Source organism: Erythrolamprus reginae, chromosome 3 (genome assembly GCF_031021105.1).
Source record: "Erythrolamprus reginae isolate rEryReg1 chromosome 3, rEryReg1.hap1, whole genome shotgun sequence".
NCBI lineage: Eukaryota > Metazoa > Chordata > Lepidosauria > Squamata > Dipsadidae > Erythrolamprus > Erythrolamprus reginae.
The window spans coordinates 94,411,887-94,424,278 of record NC_091952.1 but is presented as its reverse complement, the minus strand read 5'-3'; the positions used below and the strand labels follow the sequence as shown (position 1 = coordinate 94,424,278).

General features: G+C 38.4%; 1 long non-coding RNA gene across 1 annotated transcript in view; it reads left to right on the top strand.

Moving 5' to 3' along the window:
- Nucleotides 1-427: 427 nt before the first annotated feature.
- Nucleotides 428-12,392, top strand: part of LOC139164278 (uncharacterized) — a 57,625-nt gene continuing 45,660 nt past the window's right edge. The window contains exon 1 of the long non-coding RNA XR_011558596.1: nt 428-492. This is a non-coding gene — a long non-coding RNA (uncharacterized lncRNA). The remainder of the gene's footprint in view (nt 493-12,392) is intronic.

The window sequence follows — 12,392 nt, the reverse complement described above, 5'->3', positions numbered from 1 at the left end:
CTATTTGTCTGTTTCCATGTGTGGGGTGGAGATTGAGAGTCTTTAAGTGAAGATGTTACAGCTAACATATAACTATCAAAATTGGGCTGTCACCTTGTACCACCCTAGTGATGTAGGGCTTCTTAAGATCTTCATCCCAACTTGTATTAAACAATGGACGAGAGTGATAATCCACCAGCAGAATATACAAGAGATGCAAAAATCTTACAGGAATTTTAGGCCACATTAAACTGGATGGCAAACCTATTTAACCTTTTAATATAGAAGTAAAATGAGTTTGAGACCCAGTTTAGTAAGACATCAAGCTAGAAATAAAAGTACTGCCTTGAGCACAAAACCAGCTGGGTAACATTGGGCCAATCATTTATTTATTTATTTATTGGATTTATATGCTGCCCCTCTCTGGGACAGCTTCCTCTCAGCCCTAGGAAAGAGGCAATGGCTAACTACTTCTGAGTAACCTTGCTAAGAAAACAGCAGGGATTTGAACAGGTAGGCTTGAATAATTGGATGTGACTGAACTGGGGGGGGGGAATATGGAAACCTAGACATTTTTATAGGAAGGAATTCCATATGAATGAAATTTGAGTTTTATTAAATTTTAAAATATTTTTATCCTGCTAGTGCAATTTAACAAAGATGTCTGCATAATTGGTTAAATATTTAAACTCCCGCTAATGTAAAAACCATGCATTCTTTTTTGTTACAAAACACAGGTGGTTATCCTGTTTACATATCATATCTATTAACATGCATGTTGGTTACAAATTGTTTGTAGCAGACCCACAGCCATATTTAGCATGCAATAAAGACCTCTTATTAAGAGCGGCAAGAAGTCATATAGCCACAATGGAGCAAGAACTGGTTTATACAAGAGCTGTTGATGGAGAAGAGACAGTCCCTAGAAAGTTGTTTGACCACTAGCAGCTGTTGAGTACTTGTATAAAGCACCCTTTATAGAAAGCCTTTTTACGTTTATTGTTCCTTGTGCATAAGATCAAAAATCATATCTATGCAGGAACATAATTAGCAAATTAATGGCCAAACCTTGTACATAAAGGGAGATATTTCCCAAGGAAAAAAATGTGTTATAAGCACTTTTATTTTTTAAATGGTTTTGCTTTTAAAAACAAATATAAAGTCAATCGTTTCCTTGTTGTACCAAAAAGCTTGCATTAAACAATTCCATGATAGTTTATTTACCTGAACCATGAACAGGTTTGGCCACTCAGGGCTGCCAAGACTCTGATTTCTGTTCAGTTGCTTAAAGCCCTAGATCTGATTTCTTATGTCTCTGTAAATGAAAGCTAATTGAGGGGAAAAGTTCACTTACATAAAGCTAGATCCTTATGTTAAAAATTTTACCCAAGCAAAGCAGTATATTTAGTTACAGAATATGCATGCTTCCTATCAAAGGTAAAGAAGGCTGGTAGTATAAATGTTTAATGTGCTCAATTTATAGTCACATAATTTTCTTGTCACTGAGTAGCTCCACACAAATTATCCAGAAGTGTTTCTTTTTAATAGTGGAGATTCACATGATTCCTACTCTTGGAAATGTCAACACATACTCCTGTTGTGAGTAGCACACAATTAATGCTAAGAATATGTTATTTAGCTTGAAAAAAAAATCATTTGTGAATGTTTGTAACAGTGGTTTCATTTAGTGTGCAAATAGATCTTGGGAAAGGGGAAGTTTCACACATATACAGGTCTTGTTTTAACCAAGACCATGGCAATGTTGCAATTGAATATTACTATTGAGCAGATTGCCAAAATGATGACATCTTGGTTTATTTATTTATTTTATTTTATTTATTTTGTCACGTACGTATTGGTAGTATACAAAGAAATAACACTGTTTATATACATGATACTGGTACTAATAAGAGAAAAACATAGGACAGGGATGGTGGGCACACTGGTGCACTTACGCACACCCCTTACTTACCTCTTAGGAATCGTGTGAGGTCAACAGTGGATAGTCTAAGGGTAAAGTTTTGGGGATTTGGTGATGAAACAAGAGTCCGGTAGTGAGTTGCATGCATTAACAACTCATTTGATGAAGTCATATTTTCGACAGTTGAGCATGGAGCAGTTTAGTTTGAGTTTATATCTGTTATGCGCTCATGTATTGATGTGGTTAAAGCTGAAGTAGTCATTGACAGGAAGGACATTGTAGCAGATGACTTTGTTTTAAGCTATGCTTAGATTGTGTTCAAGGCGATAAAGCTCCAAGATTTCTAAGCCTAGGATTTCAAGTCTGGTTGCGTATGTATTGCGTATTGCAAGTAGGGGAGTGGAGGACTCTTCTTGTAAAGTATCTTTGGATGCTTTCTAATGTATTTACAGTATGTACAAAATGCGGTGTGGGTTACAGACAGATGAGCTTTGGTTAGTAGAGTGATATTACCAGAGAAGAAACTACATAGGATTAGGTTAACAACTCTTGAAGCCTTTTTTGCAATGCTGTTGCAGTGGGCTTTAGCACTTAGGTCATTTGATCTGAGTATTTTTTTATGGAGTGAAGGTTGTCTGTAAGGTCTTATTTATCCAGCTTGGACTTGATGCTTGGATTCTTTTCGCCAATGTGTAGGACAGAGCAATTTTTTTGGTTAAGATTTGGAGTTGCCAGATCTTTAACCATTCTGACACAAAGTCAAAGTCTTTTTGGAGGGTAGCTGTGTTGCTGGTGGTGTTGGAGAGTTTTCCATCATTGGCAAAGAGAACTCAGTTGCTTGTAATGTGGCACAGGTCATTTACATAGATTATAAAGAGTGTTGGTCCTAGTATGCTGCCTTGGGGTACGCCACTACTAACAGGAACAGGATTAGATATGGTGCTTCCTATTTTGACAACTTGTTGTCTGTTTGATAGGAACTTAAGGGACTCTCCATTTAATGGTAGGACCAAAGCATGAATGAGTCTACTGGTCAATACAATCAGCCAGGAGACTATGAATTCTAGTCCTACCTTAGGCATAAAAGCCAGCTGGGTGAATTTGGGCTTTCACTTTATTGTAGCCCAACTCACCTCACAGGATTGTTGTGATTGTGAGGAAATCAGAGTAAGAAGGAATAATGGATGTGTTCACCACCTTGTGTTATTTATAAAATAATACAGGTGGGAAATAACTAGATACAAAAATAAATAAATAAATAAATAAATAAATATAAATAAAAAGTAAATAAATAATAAATAATAATTTACGCATGGTATGTCTGTATGTATGTTTGGTTTTCATAATAAGTTTTTTTTTAGTTATTTTAGTATTGGATTGGATTGTTACATGTTGTTTTTATCATTGTTGTTAGCCGCCCAAGTCTACGGAGAGGGGCGGCGTACAAATCCAATAAATGAATGAATGAATGAATGAATGAATAAATAAATAAAAGTAAGTAAGTAAGTAAGTAAGTAAGTAAGTAAGTAAGTAAGTAAGTAAGTAAGTAAGTAAGTAAGTATAGTGGTACCTCTACTTAAGAACTTAATTCGTTCCGTGTCCAGGTTCTTAAGTAGAAACATTCTTAAGTGGAAGCACTGCCAAAGCCTCCTTAAGTGCCACCAAAAGTCTCCTCTGGCAGCCCAGATGGCCAGGATTAAAGGGGGAATGGCAGGAAACTGGCCGGGCCTTTGTGCAGCTCTCAAATTTCTTGGGAGATTTTTCCCGGATTCGGTTCTTAAATAGAAAATGATTCTTAAGTAGAGGCAAAAAAATCTTGAACACTCGGTTCTTATCTAGAAAAGTTCATAAGTAGAGGCATTCTTAAGTAGAGGTACCACTGTATACTGGGATATCATCACCTGCTGGCCACACCCACATCCAGTTTAGCAAAGGGAGAAAAAGTCACAATATGTCACATGAAGATGTCAGGATATCGTGAGTTTGACACACATGCAGTATATCATTATGTTACATCAAATCAATGCATACAAGCAATACAGCTTATTTGAAACATCTGTGAAAGGTAAGGCAGCATTTATCCTCCTATTGTTTGAGAGAGTTCAGGTAGAAGCAACCTAGGCTCAATTAAGCAATCATTCACTTATTACTAAAAAACTTCAACTTGCTCAAGTGATGCAAAGTCCACAGGGGAAAAAAAAGCTTGACTTAAGAATGTGTACTTGACTAGACAACTTTTAGTGCATGTTCAAAGTGCTATGAGCCAAGCTGGGAGGGCAAGATTAATGGAGAAGTGTAGCATTCCATCATTAGTTCAAGAGAAAGCGAAATTAAAGCCTATTTTTAGTCAAACTAAAGAAAGAGAGAGAGCTATGAAAAAGAATGATGTCAGGAACAATGCTAGTTGTAAGTTCTGATAGAAGGTTTAATAGTGATTGGATCTCATTCATTGCAATCTTGAAAAGTCTCATATCATGTTTTCCTTGTATGGAATTGAAGCTGCAACAGCATATACTATTTCAATATCAGAAAGAGGAGGAAGAGTCATCAGAATTGAGAAGTACTTCACAGCCACTTGATCTGATCTACAAATCTGCTATGATGCGGTGATTTGATTGAAGTGTTATCAAATCAGAGCATCCCATTGAAGATTTGCAAAGCGTTAGTGCCAATGTGTTTGTGGATGCAATATACCACTGTGTTTGCAATAAAATATACTCTGTTCAGAACATAAGGTCTCCCTGAAAAATAGAACAAGTTGTAGAAGTGAGCAGCCCATATAGTTTAAAATCATGCTGATAGTATCACTGAAGATTTAGTCCATAAGTACAATTGGGTACAATGGACAATCTTTATATGTACTTAAAGTATTTGTGTAAACTGGAACGCTGAAATACCAGAGTTTGGGTATGGACTGGATAATTTATATGTCCAACCTACAATAAAAGAACCCTAACATGTTTTGATTATTTTTCAGACTACTTATGTGCTACAAAGTTTTGGTAAATGGCCTTTGACATTCTCATCCTCTGATGCAGTGGTTCTCAATCTTCCTAATGCCACGACCCTGTTGATATTTTTTCCTGAGTGGGAGAACATGGTTAGTCAATGTATCTTGTCTGGTGACTCAGTCAGCCAATCAAACTAAACTGCTGACCGAGCATGTCCAGAAACTGAGGAAGAAGAGGGGCATGGTTTAGTCAGTTCTCCAGTATAATTTTTTGTGAAAACATCTCTTGCTATGTGGTCTGTGAAAGAACATGTGGTATTGTAAATCTTTATTATGTTTATAAAAGTTATTTGAATCAGAAAAATGCAGTCATTTGTGAAGCTTCTGATTTATTTTGCTATGCACAAAGCAACAGACCCATTAATACAGCTCCTCATGTTGTGGTGACCATAAAAGTATTTTCACTTCTACTTCATAACTGTCACATACACCTGTATTTGTATGATGTGTATGTGATGGGGGTGATGCAATGATGTCACCGCAGTGAGTACTCATATGTGAGTGTATCTGCATGTGGGTGGACCCACCTGGAGATGGATAGAGGAATGGTGTCTTGGTTCCTGAGACCATCGGAAATATGTATTTTCCGATGGACTTAGGCGACCCCTATGAAAGAATCATTAAACCTCCAAAAGGGTCACAACCCATACGTTGAGAACTGCTGCTCTAATGCATAATTTTGTTCTTTTAGGGTAAGATAAATTATTTTATATTAAAATTAAATTATTATTATTATTTCCAATTTTTATAGTATTTGTAACAGTGGTGGATTGCTCCTGGTTTGGCCCAGTTCTGTGAACAGGTAGCAGTGACAGCGGGAGGCTCCACCCATCCAACTGGGCACTTCTGAACATGCACAGAAGTGTTTTGCACAAATGCACACAAACGCACACACATGAACCGGTAGCAACAGGTTTTAGAACCCACTAGTGATTTGTAGATTACCCTAATCGGACTCTGGGCAGTCATATAAATTATTTTCCATTAAATTATCATTAATTAATTAAAATGATATGTATTTAGAAAAAGATCTGATTTTTTTTTCTTTTGGTAAATAGGTTATTCAGGTCAAAGTTGGTTTCAGATTTAAATTGCAGGGGTTTGGGGGGGGGGGGGTAGAAGCAAACCAGCAAACCAAGTCTTAAATTGATTTCTTGTCATAAAAGAAATAAGAAAATAGTGGGGGGGGGGGGGGGAATATTACCCAATTTAATTCTATCTTGATTCTACATACATTATGTTAGATGCTTTTGAATCGGTCTTTATAAATTATTTGTAAAGGTCTCTCTGTGTATATAAGTTTAATCACTCCCCTTATAGATGAGTTGATATGAAGAATAAAGCATTAGGCCTGTGGGATTAACAACTGCAACTCTTTAGGGAAGACCCAAACATTTTATTTTGTAACAGATAGTGTGCTCCTGTACTGCAACTGTATTGTCCTATCTTTTATTCATGGCCCCTCATAAGGGCCGCCAAACAGATTATTATGTTTACATCAGGCCTCCTTTGAGGAATAAATTCTTTAATAGTTGAACTGGCCGGGTTAGTCAGTACTGATATGGCTGCTGCTGAAGGAAGAGAGGAAGAGAGGAAGCGAAGGAGGAAGAAAATACATATCTAAATCAAGGAATTGAAATGTGGTGAGAAATGACATCCTATAACAGTCATCAATCAGTAGCTCCTATCACTTGCTGAAGAGGTCACTTTAAGGTCTCCTTTCATTTCATCGTTTTACTTGATGGCACCAAGTGTTTGCCCAGAAATCCACAAGTTGATAGCATCCTTGAAATTGGCAAACCTTTACAACTGCCAGTTTGTAATGCTGCATGTTTTTACTGCATTAGATTCCTTGTATAATCAAAGTGCTACAAGACACTTGGCAATTAAAAGAGTTAACTCAATTAAAAGACACACATTTTAACAAGCACAACGAGCATGGCAGCCTCTATAGTGCTAAAATCTCTTTTAGGATAGATGACTAGACAATCTGTTAGGTTAGAAGCTGAACAAACGTTTAGCTAAGTGTTTGCACTTATCATTTTAAATGCCCCATCTTTTCTAGCACTCCTCCTCCAAATCAATGAAAGAGAATTTTCTTTCCTATTTCAAGGGAGAAAAGATTCTGCATAGTGGATGCAAAGTACTTGAACAAAGTACAGTACCTCAGTTAGAAGGGTGTGAATGTCCTGCATTTCACTATATCATGTCTCCAACAACCACCTCTTCTGTGACTTTCCTCATTTTCATTAAGTCCCATGGAAATACATTTGTGCTTTTGGAAAATTGAAATATTCTTTATTTACAGTATTTTTATTTACTTAGTTACTTCCAAAGTTGATGGAAAATTTCAGAACGCCGTTTATGCTATTTCTGTTTTAATCATATTTCAATTTATCAATAGATTTGACAACAGCTTCATTGCTCAATTAGGCTTTTAACTCTGGATTTAGCCTTTCATATATACCAGCTGGTCTGCTCCATCACAGAAAGGACAATATTCCATATTCCAGCTATAAAATGTTCTGTACAAGCCCAAAGCTTGCAAGAATAAAACTTTGGTTCTGGTTATTGGCTATGTTTGGATCCCAGTATCTTAGCTATCCTAACACAGCACACTTCTGAGAGGTCTCAAGAATGTCCGAGATACCACATCTCGGACATCAACACCCTTGAAAATGTCCAAAGATACTTCACCAGAAGAGCCCTTCACTCCTCCACTCGAAACAGAATACCCTATGAAAGCAGACTATCAATCCTAGGTCTAGAAATCTTCGAACTACGTCGCCTAAAACACAATCTAAGTATTGCCCACAAGATCATATGCTGCAACGTTCTACCTGTCAATGACTACTTCAGCTTCAATCGCAACAACACAAGAGCACGCAACAGATTCAAACTTAATATTAACCGCTCCAAACTTGACTGTAAAAAATATGACTTCAGCAACCGAGTTGTCGAAGCGTGGAACTCATTACCTGACTCAGTAGTGTCAACCATAGTTCCCCTCTAAGCTGAGCAGTGAGCAATCGCTCACTTAAAAATCATCATCAACTCAGAGTTTTCCAAACCTGCCCAGAAGCTGAGAGGGAAAGAGTGAGAGGGAAGGAGAGAGAGAGGAAGAGAGGAAGAGAGAGAAACAGGTAGAAAAAAGAGAGGAAGGGAAAGAGAAAGAATGGGAGTAAGGAAGAGAGAAAGAAAATCAAAATCTAGTTTGAAACTAGCTCAACTATTTAAGTGGCATTTTGATATTGATAGAGTTGCCCTATTATGAGGTCACTGTTATAGACGCACAGTACAGTATTTTATTTTAAATTCTCTGAGGCAAAACAGGGTGGTTTTTTTATTTGTTTGTTTGTTTGTTTGTTTGTTTATTTATTTATTTATTTATTAATTATTTCTGTGCCGCTCAGTCCCAAAGGGACTGCCGCTCAGACACTATACTTTTCCGCCCCCCCCCCCCAAAAAAAAATTAGAGGGAACACTGGTGTCAACCCCTAACCCCCAATATTTTTCCCTTAGACTATCCACGATTGACCTCTCCAGGTTCCTTAGAGGTCAGTAAGGGGCGTGCATAAGTGCACCAGTGTGCCTTCCGTCCCCTGTCCAATTGTCTCTCCTTATCTCATTTATCTTTTCTTCCTTTCAAATATGTTCACCTATACTTTTATATCTTTTCTTCTATTCTTTTCTTTATTTATATTATTACATATCTATTCTCTTCAATGTGTATTATGTATTGGATAAAACAAACAAACAAACAAACAAATAAATAAATTGATGGAGCCATGCTCCCAACTTAGAAGTCACGGTCCCAAGTGTTCCTACCTCACATTGGGATCACACTGGCCTTTACTTTCCACATCCTTCCTATTTCTTCTCATAGTTCTTCACCCTAATGTTCCTGTCATTGGCACACCTACATCTATCACCATCACTGTCTTCTGTGCCTTTTCTAATATTGTCTTTTTGTGTGTCTTGTCCTTAAATGTTTTAAACATAGGCTGGTGTATACATTCTTCTAATAAATAAGAGGTAAATTGTAGAAATATGGTTATACCGAAGTTCACTATATCAAAATGCATGATTCTCTCATTTTTAATGACTTAATAAATTTGGAAATATTTCATTATTTAACTGATCAAGTGGGTATATGGCTGGAATTTATATATAAATAATAGTTGCTTCCCATATTGTAGGACTTACGGAGTCATTTCAAGGTGGAACAGGATAGTTGGAACTGTACTGCTCCATTTCTTTCTGAAAACGGAACCCAGAAATAAATAATGCAACAGCATGGCTGCTTTTTAAAATTATGCAAATACAGAAATTCTTAGTAGGCACACATTTTGAGGTCCCAGAAAGAAAGGCAAGAGAAAAGCCTTCTATAATCATGATACAGAGGAGGATTTTGCAGAGAAATATCCTCTTTGAATAAATAATGACTCTCTTTTTATTATGTCTTTTCAAGAGAAAGGAAAAACTTTCCTTAAGTTTTCTTCCCTTTATTTGTGAATTAAACCCTTAATATTTGCATGGAATTTAAAAAGAACGTACCTAGTATGTGACAAGATATTAGCCTGGTCTGGCTCATCCTTGTGAATCAGATAAAATGCCTTGTAAAACTTTACACGTGAAATGTTTGAAGACAAAATTTTAAACTCTGTGTAACTCTCTTTTCTCTCCTACTAAACAATTTTCTACTAAAAGCAACTGGAAATATAAGACATCTGACTTATTATGCACAACTCCCAAAAGATATAATAGTGCTATTTTGAACTTTTTCCAGCTGAATAGCTCAAGGTTAATTCCATCTGTACCTTCTGCTTTAGTAAAACATACATAAATTCACAGACACAGAGAGAATATATCACTTTCATTTAATGTATGCATTGACAATACAGTGGAACCCCGACATAAGAGCTGCTCTACTTAAGAGCAACTCGAGATAAGAGCTGGGAGGGGAGAGATATTTTTGTTCTACTTACAAGCCCAAATTCGAGATACAAGCGCCAAGGAGCTGTCTCCTGAAGCCAAACGCTAACTTCCGCGTTCGGCTTCAGGAGACAGCTGCGAAGCGGCGCGCATGTTTTAAAAGGTTGCAGCCGGCCTGGGGGGCTCGGGGGGGTGCTTGCAGCTTTCTTTCTTGCTCTTTTTCTTTCTCTCTTTTACCTTCCCTTCCTCTATTTCTTCTTTTCTTTCTCCTTCCCACCTTCTTCCCTCCCTCCCTCCCTTCACTCATTCCTCTCTTACTCTCCCCTTTCATAAGTTTCCTTGCTTCCTTCCTCTGTTCCTGTCCCTTCCCCCTTTCTTTCTTTCTTTCTTTCTTTCTTTCTTTCTTGCTCTTTTTCTTTCTCTCTTTTACCTTCCCTTCCTCTATTTCTTCTTTTCTTTCTCCTTCCCACCTTCTTCCCTCCCTCCCTCCCTTCACTCATTCCTCTCTTACTCTCCCCTTTCATAAGTTTCCTTGCTTCCTTCCTCTGTTCCTGTCCCTTCCCTCTTTCCTTCCTTCCTTCCCACCCTCCGTCCATTCATTCACCCATTCCTCTCTTGATCGCTTAAAGCCGGTCCCTGGTGCAAAAAGGGTTGGGGACCTCTGTCCTACAGGATTGGGTGGCAGAGAAGTTGAACATATGTAAATTTAAAAGTTTAAGAAAGTTTACAAGTTAAGTGAAAGAAACTTCATTATTCATTTATATGTACATGTACATTTCTTCATTAAAAACATGTCTTTCTGCATAATTTAGACTAACTTTGTGAGTTTTTTGAGGGCTGGAACCAATTAAAATTATTTACATTAATTCCTATGGGGAAAAGTCATTCGAGATAAGAGCTGTTCGACTTAAGAGCCCAGGTCCGGAACGAATTAAACTCGTATCTCGAGGTACCACTGTATCTCATTCCCTAAAATCAAATACAACCTGGGAAATATAGGAATGGACCAGATTACAGTAGCAAAATATAAGAAATATAAGAGAAATATAAGCCTGTAGACTGTAACTCTGTAGCTCCCACATACTGAGAGCTAATTAGATCTTGTGGTTAAGGTTAGAAAGTGACAGACCCAGTAGTGGGTTGTACCCAGTACAGCTGGGATTGGGGTTCTGGTAGGGGAAATTGAGATGTGCATGCATCTCTGCACCCCTGATATGCACGGTCGCACAAGATTTGGCTTCTGAGCATGCGCACTAAGCAAAATCTCATCCGAGGATGCTCTCACACATGAGATTTTGCTGATTTTTGGCTCTTTATTTTGCTTCTGCGCATGCACAGAAGCAAATAAATTCCTGAAAATCAATGAAATCTAAGGTGTGTGAGATCCTCACCTGAGATTTCGCTTGCTGTGCATATAGATTAGATTAGATTAGATTTATTGGATTTATATGCCGCCCCTCTCCGCAGACTCGGGGCGGCTCACAACAATGGCAAAAACAGTACATTTATTTATTTATTTATTTATTTATTTATTATTTGGATTTGTATGCCGCCCCTCTCCGAAGACTCGGGGCGGCTCACAACAAGTGAAAAACAATCCAATACATAATCCAATTAATTAAAATATTAAAAGTTTTAAAAAAAACCTATACTAACATACACACACACAAGCATACCATGTATAAATTCAGCGGGCCCAGGGGGAGATATTTAGTTTCCCCATGCCTGACGGCAAAGGTGGGTTTTGAGAAGTTTACGGAAGGCAGGAAGAGTAGGGGCAGTTCTGATCTCCGGGGGGAGTTGGTTCCAGAGAGTCGGTGCCGCCACAGAGAAGGCTCTCCCCCTGGGGCCCGCCAACCGACATTGTTTAGTTGACGGGACCCGGAGGAGGCCCACTCTGTGGGACCTAATCGGTCGCTGGGATTCGTGCGGCAGAAGTGACAAATCCAATACCCACCAATCCAATTACAGTTTTAGATTAAGAAATTCATAAAAACAACCTCAATATATATAAAGGACAAGCACACAATCAATCAAACACCAAAACAACATGGGCAAGGGAGAGATGTTTCAGTTCCCCCATGCCTGACAGGTGGGTTTTAAGGAGTTTACGAAAGGCAAGGAGGGTGGGAGCAATCCTAATCTCAGGGGGGAGCTGGTTCCAGAGGGTCGGAGCCACCACAGAGAAGGCTCTTCCCCTGGGTCCCGCCAGATGACATTGTTTAGTTGACGGGACCCGAAGAAGGCCAACTCTGTGGGACCTAACCGGTCGCTGGGATTCGTGCGGCAGAAGGCGGTCCCGAAGTTATTCTGGTCCGGTGCCATGAAGGGCTTTATAGGTCATAACCAACACTTTGAATTGTGACCGGAAACTGATCGGCAACCAATGCAGACTGCAGAGTGTTGGAGTAATATGGGCATACTTAGAGAAGCCCATAATTGCTCTCGCAGCTGCATTCTGCACGATCTGAAGTTTCCGAACACTTTTCAAAGGTAGCCCCATGTAGAGAGCATTACAGTAGTCGAGCCTCGAGGTGATGAGGGCAT